Genomic DNA, 18,782 nt, shown 5'->3' with positions numbered 1-18,782 from the left:
ACATCATCATCATTTCACAAAAGGAATGGCCAAAGGTGTCAAATAAGCATACATGTTAAGAACCCTAGAGCCATTTAAAATCCAGCCAATCAAAAATTCAGCAAAAATCATGATTAAATAATAGACATTCATGTGATCATTATGCAAAAATTGGCATGAAATTTGGAATTGAAATGGATTAGAAAATGATTTTTGCAAGTTGAGGAATAATTTGGAATGAAAGAACAAAATAACATGAAAGGAAGGTCAACCATGGTTGACCGAGTGGCATGGTCGTAATTCTGGCCATCATTAATCAAAACGGTGCGTTTTGGCATGGGGAATGAAATGTTCTCATTGGCTGTTGCCAATGGAACAGTAAACAAGCCAATCAGCTTCATGTTTCTGGGTTCAAAAACCCTTAGGGTTTATACAACAGCCATGGCATCAAATTCATGTTCATCATCGATCGAAAATTCAACAGAGTTCCAACAAACAGCATGGCAACATGACAGTAGTATTCAATCAACAACACACCAAACATGAACAAACACAAATCCTCATGAATTTCTGGACAGGTTCATAGGGTTTAAACACAACAGCAAAGCTTCATCACTAACATTCAAAACATGAAAATCAAAATGCCCAGAACAAGAAATCGAGCATGGCAATCAACATATCCAACATCCAGCATCATGAATCCAGCAAGCATAATCATTAAAACACACCAACATCCAAGAATCGAGCAAAAACAAGTTTATGCACAAAAAATGTAAATCCGGATTTCTCAGCCATAGCACAACCATTTTGAATGAAACAAGTTGCAGTGGAATGAGCATACAAAGACCTATCCTAAGCATAGTATAGTTTGGCAAATGATGAGATTCGAACTGTTACCAAAATTGAAGCACAGTTGAGTAGCAGTGATTATTTGGCCTTCAAAGCTCGAAACAGATGTGCTTTAGGCTTTGGAATGATGGATGATGAAGCTCTTTCAGCTCAAGAATGCTTGGAAACTTCCAAATCTTGATTTGCCATTGGAGATGCTTGGAGAAGCCAGACCACGATGCTGCACTACAGATGAGATTTCATGCTGAAAATGAACTTACAATGATGGCTAAGTGATGAAAAATACAAAGAGTGCTCGAGGGTTTTGAAGGTTTTACTCAGAAATTGCAAAAGTGCAAAAATGCAAGAATGAGAGAATGAAGGTTTTCTGGTCGTGTGTGGCTGTAACTCTAGGGTTGTTTGTGCAGAAAATGACTTTATATTGGTCTGTTTAAGGTTGCTTAATCATGTCCTAAGCTCGGTTAGCTTAAATGAAGTAAAAAAATGTAAATTTGCTAATCTTGTACCAAAGGCATATGGAGGTGTGGTCTGCCACGAAAATGGGCTTGGAAACAGGCTGTACATGACCAATATTCTTGCTGTTTTAAGTTTGCTGATGGAGTGGTAAACTTGTTTTGTTTAAAAGGAACAAAATGCATCATTTGCTAATTTCCAAAATATGCACATGGAGGTATAAGAGCAGCATGAGCACAAATTTAGGCTTGGAACATGTTGCAAACATCATTTAGAACAAGTCCCAAATGGCCAATTGTGTCAAAAATGTTTAAATCAAAAAGTCAAACTTGAGTCAAACTTGAATTTAAATGAAACAAGTCCAAAAAATGCCATTTTGATTGGCAAGGTTTTGGTTCATGAAATTTATATTTTTGGAAAGAGGAGATGAAATGTGGTTTGTAGGAAAAAACCCCACCAAATTTGGCCTTATGGTTCATGAGATATGGCTTGTTGAAGTTCGCAAATTTTTGAAATTGAATTGATCATATCTTGCAAACCATACATGGGATTTGGGAGTTCTTGGACTTTTTGAAAATGGGAGAACAAGATCTTCAACTTTCATGTTGGGAAAAAATTCATTTGAAGCTTGTATCATGATGTAAGTTGAGGATCAAGAAGTTTCCATTTTTGGCAGTTGAAATTACAGGTCCACTTTCTATTTTGGGAAATTTCTGATTTTACTTGATTTTCTTACATGATGAGGTTGGACATGATATATGAGGCTTGTATAAGCATGAATGAGCTCCTTCAAATCAATTCTATCCATCAAATCACTGATTAAATCCACAGTTGACCAAGTTTGACTTTTCTGTTGACTTTTCTAGGGTTTTGGATGATTGAAGCATTTCTGATGAATTCCAAACCCTGATTCCTTGAGAACTTGATTCCAAATGATGTCCCAAGATATATGAGCTCTTGATTATTGATCATGGTGTCAAAATTCTGCAAGAATGGCCACCATCCACTGCTTTGACTGACTGTTGACTGTCTTTGACCTAATTGCTGATGATTGCTTCAACTGCAAGCAACAAGGTTAAACTGACAATATTTTTGTACTTTTTGGTTAGTAAACATATGAAAAGCAAAGATATACAAATGCAAAGTATGCTTGGTGATCAAGAACCACACTCACAAAGCAACCTACCCACTAGGAGGGAAACTAAGGCATGCAATGATCCTTGAGGCCATGATATGATATGATATGGGCCATGAGGGATCTTAGGGCCCAAAATTGGGGTCTTACACACACACCCGCAGTCGAATCGGGAGGTGGCCATATGTTGAGACTGTATCAAAAATCCTCAAATAGTATCCGTGGAAGACCTTTGGTGAAGATGTCTGCAATTTGATAGCAGGATGAAACATGAAGGACGCGTACTTGTCCATGTGCAACTCTTTCTTGAACACAATGCACTAAAGTAGCCTTATGAATCAGGCAATGTAGCTCTAAGAGAAGGTTCCAGATCCTACAAGATTCAGTGACAACATTTGCAACTCCTCTCTATATTCGACTTCAGCACTTGAACGAGATAAGGTTGGTTGACGCTTAAATGACCATGAAATCATGTTGTCTCCTAGGAAAAATATAATATCTAGAGGTGGAACATCTTGTATCGGGGCATCCATCCCAATCTGCATCCGTGTAGGATGTGAAACCAGAGACATAAGATTTATATAGATGTAGGTCATGGTCAATAGTACCTTGAATGTATCACAAAATGCGTTTTAGAGCAGTCATATGTTCATACTCTGAGTCATGCATATGCAAGCACACTTGTTGTATAACATATGAGATATATGGTCTTATGAATGTGAGATATTGTAATGCCCCCTCTAATCTTCGATACTGTGTACGATCTTTGTATGGAGATCCATAATAGATAGTGAGTTTAGGTTTGGCATCCACCGACATAGTTGTTGGTTTGCATGAGGTCATACTGTAACAACCCAATTTTAGTAATTAATTCTTATATTATTATCAGGACATTTTATTTTATTTAATTGGAGTGTTAATTAATTAATTGATTGTTAAGTAGTATAATAATCGATTATATTAATTAATTTGGTGTGTTAATTAATTATTTAGTTGATAGGAAATATCATTAATAATTGAATTAATTAACTTAGTGGATATAAGGTGTTAGTTTAATTTATTTGAATTAAATAGAGACATTTAAATATTAGGTATTATTGGGCCTAGTAATTAAATTAGATGGATGTCATGATTTAAGCCCAACTAGAATACTAATATAAATAGTAAGAGGTGAGGAGAGTGAGAATTAGGATTCATTTGATAATTGAAGGAAATAGAGAAAGAGAAGAGGAAAAGTAAGGAGAAGAGGGGAAGAACAAAAGAGAAGCTAGGGTTTCCATCAAATTGAAGAGGTAAGGGGGGGAATCCTTATTTTTATGAGTTAGTATGATTGGGTCAATGGGTAGATGTATGTTTAGGTTAAAATCCCTAATTTGCATGATTTTAGGATTGTTAGGTTTTGATGATTATGCTTGATTGTGGTGATTGATTGTGTTAAAACTGCAAATTAACGTTATATATTTGGAGTATTGTGTGAGTTATAATTTTCTGAACGTTTGGCTTTTTACGGAATTGAAATCGGAGGTCCGGAAGTCCTCCAACGGTGAAAACCGCGGAAAATTCTGCATGCTGTCCGTCACACTCGCGGTCTGTTTTTATGTTTTATTGTCGAAATCGTTTTGGTCATAACTTCTGATCCGTAAGTCCAAATCGAGTTCCGTTCGAAGCGTTGGATAGCTGAAACAGAGGGCTATAACTTTGTTTCAGGAATAAAATAATTTTGGAGATTATTTCATGAAATTCTGGGGGTTGAAGAAGATGAAAATTATGTTGAAAAATTTAATGAACAACAACTTTTAGTAATGCCTTCGTGCACAGTTTTGATCATAACTTTTAACTCGTAAGTCCGATTTTGGTGTCGTTTGAAGAGTTAGAAAGATAATGCTCATACTTAAAACATGGTATTGATTTTTAATATGTTTTAATAATATTCACATGCCTACTGTATTGATAAATATATTGGGTTATACGTATGGTTGATGAATCGTTGCATTGTTGTAATATGATTGCGTGATAATTATGTTGTTATGTCGATGATGTTAAGATGTTGATGAGTTGTTGTTATTTGTTGATATTATTCATGTGGTAACATGAATTGGTTATTGCATGATGAATGGTGTGATGTATAATTATGAATGATATATTGTTATGAATGTGTATATGTACCATTGGTGGATTGTGAATGATATATTGTTATGAATGTGTATATGTAATTGTGGATGATATATTGTTATGAATGTGTATACGTACCATTGGTGGATAATTCATAGAGTTGAATTATGGTGATATGTGGAATGTTAAGATGGCAGAGATGATCTTAATTGCATATGTGTTGGTATGTGTGCATTCATTCATAGCATGGTCGACTTCATTGTGGAAGTGGTGAAACTGTGGGTTTACATGAGCACTCATTGATCCTTAATTGGAAATATGTGAGGTAGATGTAGCACTTATTGATCCTAATTGGAAACAGGTGAGGTAGATGTAGCACTCGTTGATCCTGAATTGGAAATAGGCGAGGTAGATGAGCACTCGTTGATCCTTAATGGAAATAGGCGAGGTAGTAGATGGTACCACATGCATGGAGTCATATGTCTTGCATTGAGTCACATTAGAGTCATGTGATAGTTGAATGTTTGCATGGTTGTGATTGTGATGTGTGTATGAGATGTGGTAATTGAATTTGGTGATGTTTGGATACTTAACTTGGTGAAATATGTGATTATGTGATAATTGTGATTATGTGTATATTTGAGAATATTGCATTGAATTTTAGTATTAACTTCTTGAGTGTTAATGTATGTTTGAAACATGTGAAATAAATGTTGGTTAATATTATTGACATGATTATCCAAGGTGTGATGAATTCCTTTAATTGTTGATTTAATCATTGTGCCTTATTATGCTATTTCATAATGATTTGAATTCTCACCCTTTCTGTTTGAATGTTACCTTTACATGGGTATCGTGCAGATACTCCAGAGTAGTATCACTGAAGTAAGAGGACGGTAGCCCGCTCGAGATTTGCTGGAGGGTTTCCGTATTTTAGTTTGACGATTAGGTAATGAGTCAATGCTCTGGTCATGTAACACTGGGTAGATTGGTAGTATCGAACTCATATCTCATTGGAGATGCAGTATGTTATTACTTGAGTTATGTTATCTTGAGATGATTGTTGAGAGATGATCATGGTATGGGACATGGATCATTTTATGAAATACATGAGTATTCTTTATTTTCCGCTGCGAATGCATATGCTTGAATATTCATGATAATTGAGATGTGTTATTTTAAATGACCAGGTGTATTGTTGGTTTTTGAAAGCTTTTAGTTTTTGAGAACGTCGATGTGACGCCCTTTTGTTTATATGCGTGCTTATTTACTCTGATTATATGTTAAATATTTTGGGGTAGAAAAAGGGTGTTACATTAGTGGTATCAGAGCATGGTCGACCAGTTGGTCAATAGTCACTAATGTGTTACATTAGTGGTATAAGAGCATGGTCGACCAGTTGGTCAATAGTCACTAATGTGTTACATTAGTGGTATAAGAGCAGGTCGGTCCGTTCGGCCAGGTTGTTTAGTTATGTTAAGCGACGTCTTCGTGTGTTAAGCTTGGTATGTTGAAGCTTATGTGTGGCATTCTTGACGAGATTAGAGAAGATCGAGAAGTGAAGAAGCTTCGTGGTAAGGAAATTGCTTTGGTGAAAGTGATATGGGGAGGAGTCACCAATGACAATATTACTTGGGAACTCGAGGATAAGACGAGGGAATCGTATCCGGAGTTGTTCGTTTGAGGTGAATTTTCGAGGACGAAAATCTTTTAAGTGGGGGAGAGTTGTAACAACCCAATTTTAGTAATTAATTCTTATATTATTATTAGGACATTTTATTTTATTTTATTGGAGTGTTAATTAATTAATTGGTTGTTAAGTAATATAATAATTGATTATATTAATTAATTTGGTGTGTTAATTAATTATTTAGTTGATAGGAGATATCATGAATAATTGAATTAATTAACTTAGTGGATATATGATGTTAGCTTAATTTATTTGAATTAAATAGAAAAATTTAAATATTAGGTATTATTGGGCCTAGTAATTAAATTAGATGGATGTCATGATTTAAGCCCAACTAGAATACTAATATAAATAGTAAGAGGTGAGGAGAGTGAGAATTAAGATTCATTTGATAATTGAAGGAAATAGAGAAAGAGAAGAGGAAAAGTAAGGAGAAGAGGGGAAGAACAAAAGAGAAGCTAGGGTTTCCATCAAATTGAAGAGGTAAGGGGGGGAATCCTTATCATTATGGATTAGTATGATTGGGTCAATGGGTAGATGTATGTTTAGGTTAAAATCCCTAATTTGCATGATTTTAGGATTGTTAGGTTTTGATGATTATGCTTGATTGTGGTGATTGATTGTGTTAAAATTGCAAATTAACGTTATATATTTGGAGTATTGTGTGAGTTATAATTTTCTGAACGTTTGGCTTTTTACGGAATTGAAATCGGAGGTCCGGAAGTCCTCCAACGGTGAAAACCGCGGAAAATTCTGCATGCTGTCCGTCACACTCGCGGTCTGTTTTTATGTTTTATTGTCGAAATCGTTTTGGTCATAACTTCTGATCCGTAAGTCCAAATCAAGTGTCGTTCGAAGCGTTGGATAGCTGAAACAGAAGGCTATAACTTTGTTTCAGGAATAAAATAATTTTGGAGATTATTTCATGGATGTTCGGGGGGTTGAAGAAGATGAAAATTATGTTGGAAAATTTAATGAACATCAACTTTTAGTAATGCCTTCGTGCACGGTTTTGATCATAACTTTTAACTCGTAAGTCCGATTTTGGTGGCGTTTGAAGCGTTAGAAAGATAATGCTCATACCTAAAATATGGTATTGATTGTTAATATGTTTTAATAATATTCACATGCCTACTGTATTGATAAATATATTGGGTTATACGTTTGGTTGATGAATCGTTGCATTGTTGTAATATGATTGCGTGATAATTATGTTGTTATGTCGATGATGTTAAGATGTTGATGAGTTGTTGTTATTTGTTGATATTATTCATGTGTGTCGCACCTCGAAAAATGGGGATACGACTTCAAAGCGAAGCGCGATCGCACGCTCGCAATGATGGACTGAACAGAGTCGCCACCGAACTTTATTTATTCCTAAAAAGGAAAGGGGAAATATCGATAAAACCCAAAACAAAACGACAATGATTATTGGTCGTCGCAACCAAATTAGGGTTCGGGAGTCGATTACGCAAGGGGAAGGTATTAGCACCCTCACGTCCGTTGTACTCAACGGGAACCATTAAGTTAGTTGTGTGCGTTAGTGTTAGTTAAAATATTAGGCTTTTCAATTTATTAGGTGGGAAAGAAAGAATATAAGAGAGAAGAAATGTTTTTGGATTTTTTAACAAAGGACTAAACCTAAGTTTTTTATTAATGGGCCTGACAAGATTTATAAATCCTGCTCCTACGTATCTCAAAAGAGAAATCAAGGCTTACGTAGTTCTGGGTAGAAAAATATTCGTTTGTTGGTCGATTTTTAGCGAAATCTATATTGTATTAATCGACGAAAACATCATTTTACCCAAAACAGATGAGGAATGGACGCATACCACACATCGAACGGATTTATAAATCTACATTCGGAAAAGCGTCATTTATCTCTACTCAACAATCGTGGCTGAAACATTGTTTTGCATCACCTTAAGACAAGATACCTTTCATTTATGAAAGAAGGTTTTTGATTAGTCGCACGGCGGCGAGAAAAAGTTTGATTGGTTGGATGTATTTTGAGTGATGGCGAGAACTTGGATGAGCGAGATATACATCTCGAATCCTAGCCTCAGGAGTGCACGGTATACACCATGTTCCATTTCCATCTTTATTGAAAGAGGTTAAGATAGGAATTAAGTATTTTGGAATTTGATTGAGAAAGGGTTTGAAGAAACCGCATTGACAGTTTTAGACGATGGCGAGAGTTAAGATTGGCGAGGCATACGTCTCGAATCTTAATCTCAGGAGTGCATGGTATACACCATGTTCCATTTCCACCTTTATTGAAAAAGTGTTAAATAAGATTTAGGTATCTTAGATTTGATTGAGAAAGGGTTTGACGAAACCACATTGACAATTTTAGACGATGGCGAGAGTTAAGATTGGCGAGGCATACGTCTCGAATCTTAACCTCAGAAGTGCATGGTATACACCATGTTCCATTTCCACCTTTATTGGAAAAGTGTTAAGTAAGAATTAGGTATTTTGGTTTTTGTTGTGAAAATGACTTGACCCTAGATCAAGCGTTGGTGGACGTTTAAGAGAAATTTGAATGAGTGTTTGAGAGAAAACAAAGTGGATAAATTTGGATGATGGCGAGAGCTAGGATTGGCGAGATATACATCTCGAATCCTAGTCTCAGGAGTGCGTGGTATACACCACGTTCCACTTCCATCTTTATTGAAAAGGTCTTAATTATGAATTAATATTTTTTGAGTTTTTATTAGGAAAAATGGCTTGACGTGGAGTCAAGCTTTTGATGAAAGTTTGAAAGAACTGGAATGGAATAGGAGGGAGAAATGAATTGATTTGTTTATTGAGAAAATACTCGACGTTGGATCGAGTCATATTTTTGTATTTTTTTTTGAAATTGTTGATTTTATTCTTGTGTTAGTACCTAACTAAACAGTCAAGTAATAAAGAAATAAAACAGTACCAAATTATTACACATCGGGGGAGTGGGGTACATCTTGTTAAATGGGGATTCAAAATCATGAAACAATTAAATCGGGCCCAAACAACAAATAATGCAAAAGTATGAGTGTAAGTGCAAGAGAAACCGGCTCATTGTAAGAAAGCCCAAGAGTAAGCTATGTGAGGTTGGTGGCGATGCTTAAAAGCAATCGACTTACAAGGGTATAAAAATGGGCTCGACATTGAATCGAGAAAAAGTATGATTTTAATAATTTAAAATGGTTTTGAATGAATGATGCAATTAAAAGAAGGCAGATTTGTGTTATTAAATAATAATGGAACTATGAGTATAATAAAACATAAACATAAAAAAATGTTAAAAGAAATAAAATGTTACACATGGGTATTGAACTCACTCCACTAAAGATCATACAAATCAACCCTCTCCACCAAACCACCTATGACTAGTTATTATTTTAATCCTAATTTAGATATATAAACCAAGATAAATTAAAAAAGAGTTAAAATAAAAAAACTAATAATAAAAAAAGAAAATCTGTTGGACTACCAATAATTGAACCCAGCCGCTTGGCTGTTGGGTTTTTAAAATGGGAATATGAATTGAAAAGGAGGAAACATTTATTAACTAATATTAACTAAAACTTAGGAAGTTTAAACAAACTTTAAATGATTTTTCAAAATTTACTCTGTTTAAGAAATAGAAAGAAAATAAAATAAATAAAAGAAAATGGTGAGAGGAACTATTCACCGTCCTCAATCCCTCTCCAACCCCTCACGAAATCGCTCTCTCCAAATCGCATCTTTCTCACAATTTCTCTCAAAATCGCCCATCATCGCTTACCCATCGCTCAACCTCGCTCACTTCTCTCAACTAGACCACTCATCTCTCTCACACTCTCACTCCCAGTCGCCCATATCTCACTCAATCATGTAAGAAAGCATTGGCTGAAACAAAAAACTCACCTTCGGCGGTGACAACGGCAACGATGAAGCTCACAGGTTTGTCTTTGAGATTTTTGTTCCGCCTCTCTATTAGGTTTTTTTTCCTTCTCCCCTCTGATTCGCTTCCTTCCCTTTTATATTTGCAGATTAGGGTTTTTAATTTGGTATCCTAAGGTTCAAAAGAAGAATTTCCTGGAAGTGCTTTTTTGGTGCTCAGAATTGGATCGCCCTGCTTGATGCTAGATTCGAAAAGGTATTCTGAGTTCGTACTTTCTTTTTGAAATTTGTCTTCATTCCTTTTTTGGGACATTTCTTGAATTACTGCCTTTGCTAATTACCTTATTCTTTTTACTGCAGTGAATTTTTTGTGAAAACTCAAGAGCAGTGTCGGTTGAGTAGAAACAAAAACGAAACGGTTTGGGATGAACACAGGATATTGGTTTTGGGTGGCTTGGTTTTTGATGAACAGGTTGTATGGTGCTTGTGGAATTGGCATTGTCGTAACATTCAATTTCAGTCTGGTCAGGGAATCCCAAGGAGATAATCTGTAAGCTTTTATTTATGCCTACCGTGTGTATCATTGACTCGGTGAATTTATGCTAAGATTGTTGAGTTTGATACCGTGCAGGTTATGCTGGACCTTTCAGGCTTGGAGACAACTCCTGTTTCTCAGCTTCTCTCTTAGAAAAGTTCAATTACAGCTCAGAGCATAAGTTGAATTATGACAAAAGGAAAGGGCAAGCTCCTAGCATAATAGTAGCGGGATCGCGGTGGTTCTCGGGTTCAATGCGAGAGGCTGTAACAAACCTTTCCGTCCATTAACCTGCGGCGGACAAAACCATAATTTCACTTTACTTGGCTTTGACATCTTCACGCGTCACTGCTCTAACTTTCATCTCTTCAAATTCCATCACTGCTGAATTTGTTTGGATATGCCGTTATTGCTTGGCTTTTGTTTGTAGATTTGGTTTAACTCTTGCAGGGTTATGATTGTTTTCATAATTGCAAGATTCCCAATTTTCCCAACTTTTGCCCGTTTTGAAAAGCATGTGCAAGCATTGGAAGAATAAGCATTTGCATTACAATCACCGATTGGTCATGCCCAAGTTGCTCTGATCGGAAAAGGTTGTAGGTTGTTTCAAACTGTTTTCTCCCTTTCCTGTGTGAGTTCTCTTGTGGTAGGTGGTGTGAAGCTTTCTTGTATTTTGGATTGAACTTATCTATTATCCTCACTCTTGACAGGAAGGTCCTAACCCTTGAGGAATAATGTGACAGGTCCAAAACTTTCGACATTTTCATCATCAGAAATGTTGGAACCTCTTGGTTAGGATCGAGTATGAAACCGATATTTGAGATTTATTACTTCTGCTTCTAAATGCGATCCAAGTTGTGGCAGGATTCGTGTAGAATTTCAAGACGACTGCTGGAATCAATTTATCAGTTATCTCAATCTCAACGTCGCCAAGAGCCAATGGTGCTCAACTATTCTGTAACACCTGAACAGGTTTTGGAGCTAAGTGTACAACCTCCGGCATTATGCACTTTATTACGGAGCAATTGTTTGCCGTATTCAATGTGGAGACTGTGGAGTACAAGAACATTAGCTTCACTGTTTGGGATGTCGGAGGCCAGGACAAGATCTGTCCCTTGAAGCTGTCTCACCCATTTGTTCTGTGATTGGAAGCTCAGCGGGGAGTGCTGCAGCAGTGCTGGTGAAGGCATTCAGGACAAGGAATGCTAGGATGAGAGAGAGATCCAATCCTCCAATAGGCGGAACAAGCCCTCAGAATACGTTCAGATACGGGTCACATACGGTGCTGAGAGGAGTAACGATAGCAGGAGGAGCATTGGGAAACCAGGTAAGAACAAGCCTACAAACAATGACAATATTGTAAAGGTTCAAGAAATTTTGAAGTCCATTAGCCACCACTAACCCAGCCACTGAATCTCCAGGTAAAACAGTCGCGAAATTGTGATGACTATTCACCAACCTCCTATTCCTGTAGTTACTGCACCTAATTTGGAAACATGTGTCATGGAATTGAGAGGAAAGAGAGATTAGTTTGTTTAAGATAGGGTTTTGAGAAGCGAGAGAGTGGAGAAACTTGGAACATTGATGAAATGTGGTGGAAATGGATGTAGGGGTGAACATTATCTAGCTTTTATTTCTGTTGTGGAATTTTTCTCCATATTTCCCTTTTAATTCCAACCAAATATTGTAATATGTATTAGTCATTAGGATGTAATAAGTTGTCATAGTATTTAGCTTATGTAAAATGATTCACACAATGCCAAATCTCATGTAATGCAATGCATATGGACATGTTTATGGGATCATGCTTGGTTATTATTTTTTGACATGGTTATTCTAAAGTAATTGGATTGTTAATGAATGAAATGATTATTTGGACATTTGAATGGTGTAATGAATGTTTGAATTTGGTTTGAATGAAATGAATTTGTGGTTGTAGAAATGGATAGGGATTATTTTGAAATAGTCTAAAACTCATCTAAATGTCAATTTAAAATCCAAAACCAAATAAAACCAATTAAAATCAAATTAGTCTATAATTTGTTAAAATTACTTTGATATCAACTCTACCATTTATTTGGAAATTAAAATCAATTAGAGTTTGAATCATTAGTAAAACACAATTAAGATTAACTTGAAATTTGGAATTAGATTTCCTTTGAAATTAAATTAAAATTGAAAATTAAAATCAAATAACTAAGATCCATTTTGTAATCATAAAGCACCATGATCAAAAAGCTAAATAATAACCAATGTCTATCACAAATATGGATTTGGGAATGAATGTATGCAAATGAACTTTAGGCCAAGTGCCAAATAAAAAATGAAAAAAATGAAAAAAATTCAGGACCAAAATCGGGGTATGACAGTTGCCCCTATTTAAGCGTCTTCAACTAGAGAGTATGAAGCAGGACACTCTTCATATGATCATAGTGGGAGATGGTTAAATAATGAGAAGACCCGAATTTTGATCCTGAATCCCTATGACATGATGTGATATGATATGATATGATATGATATGCATGGATGCATGATTCTTTTTTGTAATTTTTATCTGCTAGGGATATGGTGGACCCTTGACAGGAGATGCTACTAGACAGACCAATCTGTGGGGAATGCTGGTTGTCCACAAGGAGACAGACAAATGGTAAAAAACAAACTTGCTGGGGAAAACAATCCTGCTGGAGAGTCAAACACACTCTGGGGAGTAATCTGAGTGGAGTTTGATAAGCAGTACTTAGAGTACAGGAGAGTAAGTTCACAATTTGACTTACTAAGCCCGAATACAAGAATTTCCACAACAGGTTCATGTATGACCTGATAATGCTGGGGAATAATCATGGAGAAAAACTCTTCAGAACAGGTTCATGTATGACCTGACACCGGAATAAAGCTCAACAACAGGTTCATACATGACCTGAATAGTATTGAACAAACATAGAAAGAATCTTCAGAACAGGTTCAAGTATGACCTGACACCGGAATAAAGCTCAACAACAGGTTCATGCATGACCTGAATAGTATTGAACAAAAGGAAAGAATCTTCAGAACAGGTTCAAGTATGACCTGATACTGGAATAAGGTTCAACAACAGGTTCATGCATGACCTGAATAGTATTGAACAAAAGGAAAGAATCTTCAGAACAAGTTCAAGTATGACCTGATACTGGAATAAAAGGCTCAACAACAGGTTCATACATGACCTGAATAGTATTGAACAAAAGGAAAGAATCTTCAGAACAGGTTCAAGTATGATCTGATACTGGAATAAGGTTCAACAACAGGTTCATGCATGACCTGAATAGTATTGAACAAAAGGAAAGAATCTTCAGAACAGGTTCAAGTATGACCTGATACTGGAATAAAAGGCTCAACAACAGGTTCATACATGACCTGAATAGTATTGAACAAAAATTTGAAAAACTCTTCAGAGCAGGTTCAAGTATGACCTGACCCCGGAATGAAAGCTCAACAACAGGTTCATATATGACCTGAATAGTATTGAACAAAGATTGGAAAAACTCTTCAGAGCAAGTTCAAGTATGACCTGACCCCGGAGTAAAAGCTCAACAACAGGTTCATACATGACCTGAATGGTATTGAACAAAGATTGGAAAAACTCTTCAGAGCAAGTTCAAGTATGACATGACCCCGGAATAAAAGCTCGACAACAGGTTCATACATGACCTGAATGGTATTGAACAAAGATTGGAAAAACTCTTCAGAGCAGGTTCAAGTATGACCTGACCCCAGAATAAAAGCTCAACAACAGGTTCATACATGACCTGAATGGTATTGAAAAAAACCCAAAGAAAACTTCAACAACAGATTCATACATGACCTGCTGATATTGGAAAACATACAAAGCAACATCATTGGAGTTTTCTAACACAAAAACCTCCAAGCTTCAGGGAATTCCTCAAAATGATGAGTCATACATGACTCTCACGGAACCATCAGGAAAGACAGGGTAATTAAACTCTCTGTACGTGCCAACAACAATTGGACTTTGACTGTAAGCAATGGATTACAACCAACTTTTAACAGATTTTGCCAACAACAATTGGACTTTGAAATGAGTTCTAGTAACAACTGAGCTTGGTATCATGCCTAGCAACAACTGATTTTTAGGAGACACCAATGAGTCCTGAAGTAATTCCAGGGAATGGCATAGGGGTTCTGGAAGTTCGTCAGAACAAAAGTGACATGTCTGGGAATTCATCAGAGAGTAAAAGAAACAAATTCTGGAAATGCATCAGAATTACAAGTGATATTCCAGAAATACAACAGAATACAGACACATCTGGTAATATATCAAGGAAGTTCTGGAAATACATCAGAATACAGACACATCAGAGAACACCTCAGATAGATGGGGAAACAATCTGGAAATACATCAGACAAGTTGTGGAAATACATCAATAAACCAAGGAGTAATCCGGAAATTCATCGGATAATCCAAAAAGAAAATGAACCTTAATGGAAAATTTTCTAATAGGTGCCAACTGGGTTGGATTTGAAAATGACTACAAAAACCGGATGATGGTTTAAGGGCACCAAAGACAAACTGGAATTAGAGGTCAAAGGGTATAGGATCAACAACAAGACCTGGGTCAATTCAAAATGAGCCCGAAGTACATTTCGGCTATGCATGATTTGAATTTCCTTTTATGCATGATATGTGAATGATCATGATCATGAGAATGCTGACACTGGGCAAACTGGGAGTTTGTAAAGGCTTTTTATGGAAGCTCATGATTCCTCAACACCGAGAACTCAACCGAATATTTTATGATAGATGTTTGCCAAAGGAGGATTCTATCCAGTTTGATAACCACAACTTTGCCAATGGGATCCTTTTGGAGGATTAATGAATCGTGCTAACATAATTTTCGGGCACTCGTCTTAAACTCAACAGTTGTTGACGTATGGCAGAATTTGTTCGAGCAGATTGAAAGCACGAAGAAAGAGGTCCTGCCCCTCTGTGGCTCATCTTGCCCCAGTTTGTTGGGTCTTTGGAAATGTTCACCTTGAAAGTGGGTTTGGAAACAACTTTCCATGAGACTACCTCGAGAGGGCTTGCCCTAAGTGCTTGAAACTTGCAATGGTCCGCACTTGACTAACCAAATGTTGGAATGGCAGACTCTTGATTGACTGTCCTTTAGATAGTTGGACTTATTAAGCTCTGAGGTGGCTTGCCCCCAGTCTAAGTCTTGAAGCAAACTACTCTTAGTTAACTGAACCTTGGAGTGATTGGACTTACTGAGCTCTGAGGTGGCTTGCCCCGGTCTGATTCTTGAAGCATATTACTCTTGGCTAGCTGACCCTTAGGGTGATTAGCTCGAATTAACTGATGCTCAAAGTGATTTGCTCCTGAATAGACTTCTTTCACTCCATCAAGTTCCTCAACTGTGTATTGAATTTCTTTGATGCTAAGTGTTGACTCGCAAATAAGATTGTTCGTTCAAAAATGGTAATTTTAATTCAATGCCTATGCAAAAATTTGAAATTAAAATTTATTGATATGAATGGGTGAAATACAACGAACGAGTCGTTGATAAGAACACAATGGTGATCTAGTCATTCACAGTATGCAAGTTGGTGCCATCACATGATTAACAAAAATCGTTTGGAGTCAAGTTAACACCACCTTGTTATAGTATGCTTTCAAAATAAACCCTGCCTCAATTAGGTCTTTTAAGGGTTGTAACGTGGTCTGGTTCACGGTTTTTTTTGAAACAAAAGGATATAAGGCTCAAAATTTATTTTTACCCACCCCTTCTTCTTGATGATCTCCAATTCCTATGTTCAGTTAATTCAATACACCCATTCGACTTCCAAGAGGGTTCGAAGGTGTGATGAGGGTTCAAGACGAATTTTCTTGAAATGGCAGTCACCTTATTTTTTTGTTTTGTTGAGGATTTTGGTGACCTCTTTTGATTGATTTTCTTTTATCCCTAATTTTGCCTGGACCGCTTCTTTGAAGCTTTCGGTCCATCGGGATGTCCTGACTTTTGCCTAAGTCGTTTTGTGGTGTTTGACTTAGCGAGCTTTTTCAATCTTTTTTTTAAGGGTGTTGACTGCCATATTATTTGGTGGATAAGGATCAACCAACACTAATTTTAGCTTTTCTCAACTTCTTCGACACTTCAACATGTGCGCGAAGGATAACATGTGGTTGAACCTAATTGGAGGGTGTTCATATGGACGATTTTTTTGAAAGATCCATTGCATGATCAAACTATCTGAACACAACTACCCTGCCCCAGGTTAAGATTAAGGGTTTTAGATCCGAAATAAACACCAACTTCTAGGCTCAAAGTGGTTGTCTAGGGATTAACATCCTTATCACTCCAGTGTTTGGGGATTTGAAACAATGCCTTACATCATCGGCAAGGTTTTCTTCAAAAGCATACCACAACAATTTCAGGTGTTTTATTTTCATCATCCTCCCTCCAATCTTTGTTAACACAACGGTTTGATAAACAAAAATGAATGAGAGGAGTATTTTTGTTTTTGTTTTTTTACATAAATGAAAAACGAGTGAATACGAATGGATTAATTCAAAAGATGCATAACCATTTCATTAATCTTACCAACTCAAATAAAACAACAATGTTTAAAAGCAAATAACAACCAACATGCAAAGAAACTACAAAAGAAGTGTTGAAACAGCCAAATGATTGCCAACTTTAGGGAATTGACTTCTTCAAACTTGAAGGTTGGGATCAACCAGCTTTTTGACATCGGCATGATGATCCTCAAATTCTTTTCCTTCAATCTCATCGTTGAACGCCACCCTCCTGGATCCACTACTCACTTCTCCTTTTCTTTCATTGGTATGGGTCGTGACATTGGAAATCCAAGACGGTATCTCAATGCTCTTACCAGGAAACAATGATAGCTCATTAGCCACATCCCTGACATCTTCCTTGTGGTACAAAACCTTGAGGGGTCTCAAGGGTCCTTTCCCTTTCCAATTACCTGGCTCAGAAATCAAGGTATATGTACTTGAGCCTTCCTCCTTGAGTATTGGTGACCTTATGTCAATCAAACCTTGCAGCTTGAGCTTAAAACTCTTGCATTCCTCGATGGAGTGCCCTATTGTTCCAGTATGGTAGCCGCACTTGACCTTCGGATGATCTTCTTCGAAGATTAAGCTCTTTTTGTTAATCAACCCTCGCACCAAGGCTTTCAGCGCTAAGCAAGAATCCAGGTCATGTCCCAATGCTCCTTTATGGAATTCACATGTTGCATTTGGATTGTACCATGGCAGGTATGGTGACACAGGTGTGAGAGCTCGAGGTGTCACCAAAGCATTTTGGATCAATTGCGGTTAGAGCTTGCTATATGGCACCGGAATTGAGTCATTGTGATCCTTGTTCCCCTTGTTCTGATTCTGATTTTTGTTCTGAACCTGGCTTGGGTCACTTTGAGGAGCAATAGCCAGAGGATGTTGATGATGACGTCTTGAGGGAGGTCCATATACTGGTAAATGAGGAGTTGCCACATAGAACTTCCCTTGACTTGGGGTAACACCAGATGGGTGCGGGGGTAGTAGCTCTCTTTGTTGCAGCAGTGTATATTGGGTGACCCTCTTTTCTCAACAAGACTTGCAGGGTTTCCAAGACCCATCTCATTTGGCTCTTCAAAAGATTAAGTTCCCCTTTCAGTGCTTCTTGGCCTTTCCTTAGCTCGTCCATCATCTCCTGAGACATGGTTCTTTGTTCTAAACGCGTGTTGAGAATCACTTTGCTTCACGGACAAAGGATGGATGAGTTTTTTTTATTTTGTCTGGAAAATGACATGCGTTATGATGAGATGCAGATGCAATGAATGAATGCAATGCAAGCCATGCATATTTGTGTTTTTTCTTCAATACACGGGTTCAAAAGTCCGAGGTACTGATAAATTTGATTGCTTTTCCAAAACGGGGTTCTCACCGGGTATGGTCTAGGGCTTTGTTACAAAGGATCCCCAGAGTCATTGATTCACAAGAATGTTTGACGCTTACAGGAAATACTTTCCGGTCGTCAACTCCATCAAGGGAATCTATTCTGGGTGAGGTTCTCGTACCGACCCTTACGAAGTATTCACCTCGGGAGTCCGTACTACGCAACCATCGACTGGGTTCTAGACAGGGTACTCAGAGTCATGGATTC

At 37.1% G+C, this 18,782-nt stretch overlaps 1 pseudogene; it reads right to left on the bottom strand.

Annotated features, from left to right (window-relative positions):
• Positions 1–11,694: 11,694 nt before the first annotated feature.
• On the bottom strand, positions 11,695–12,240 carry LOC127092180 (ylmG homolog protein 2, chloroplastic-like; annotated as a pseudogene).
• Positions 12,241–18,782: the final 6,542 nt, after the last annotated feature.

The sequence above is a fragment of the Lathyrus oleraceus genome, chromosome 1 (genome assembly GCF_024323335.1).
Source record: "Lathyrus oleraceus cultivar Zhongwan6 chromosome 1, CAAS_Psat_ZW6_1.0, whole genome shotgun sequence".
Taxonomy (NCBI): domain Eukaryota; kingdom Viridiplantae; phylum Streptophyta; class Magnoliopsida; order Fabales; family Fabaceae; genus Lathyrus; species Lathyrus oleraceus.
Note: the sequence above shows the minus strand (reverse complement) of the source record. Positions and strands in the feature narration are given on the sequence as shown.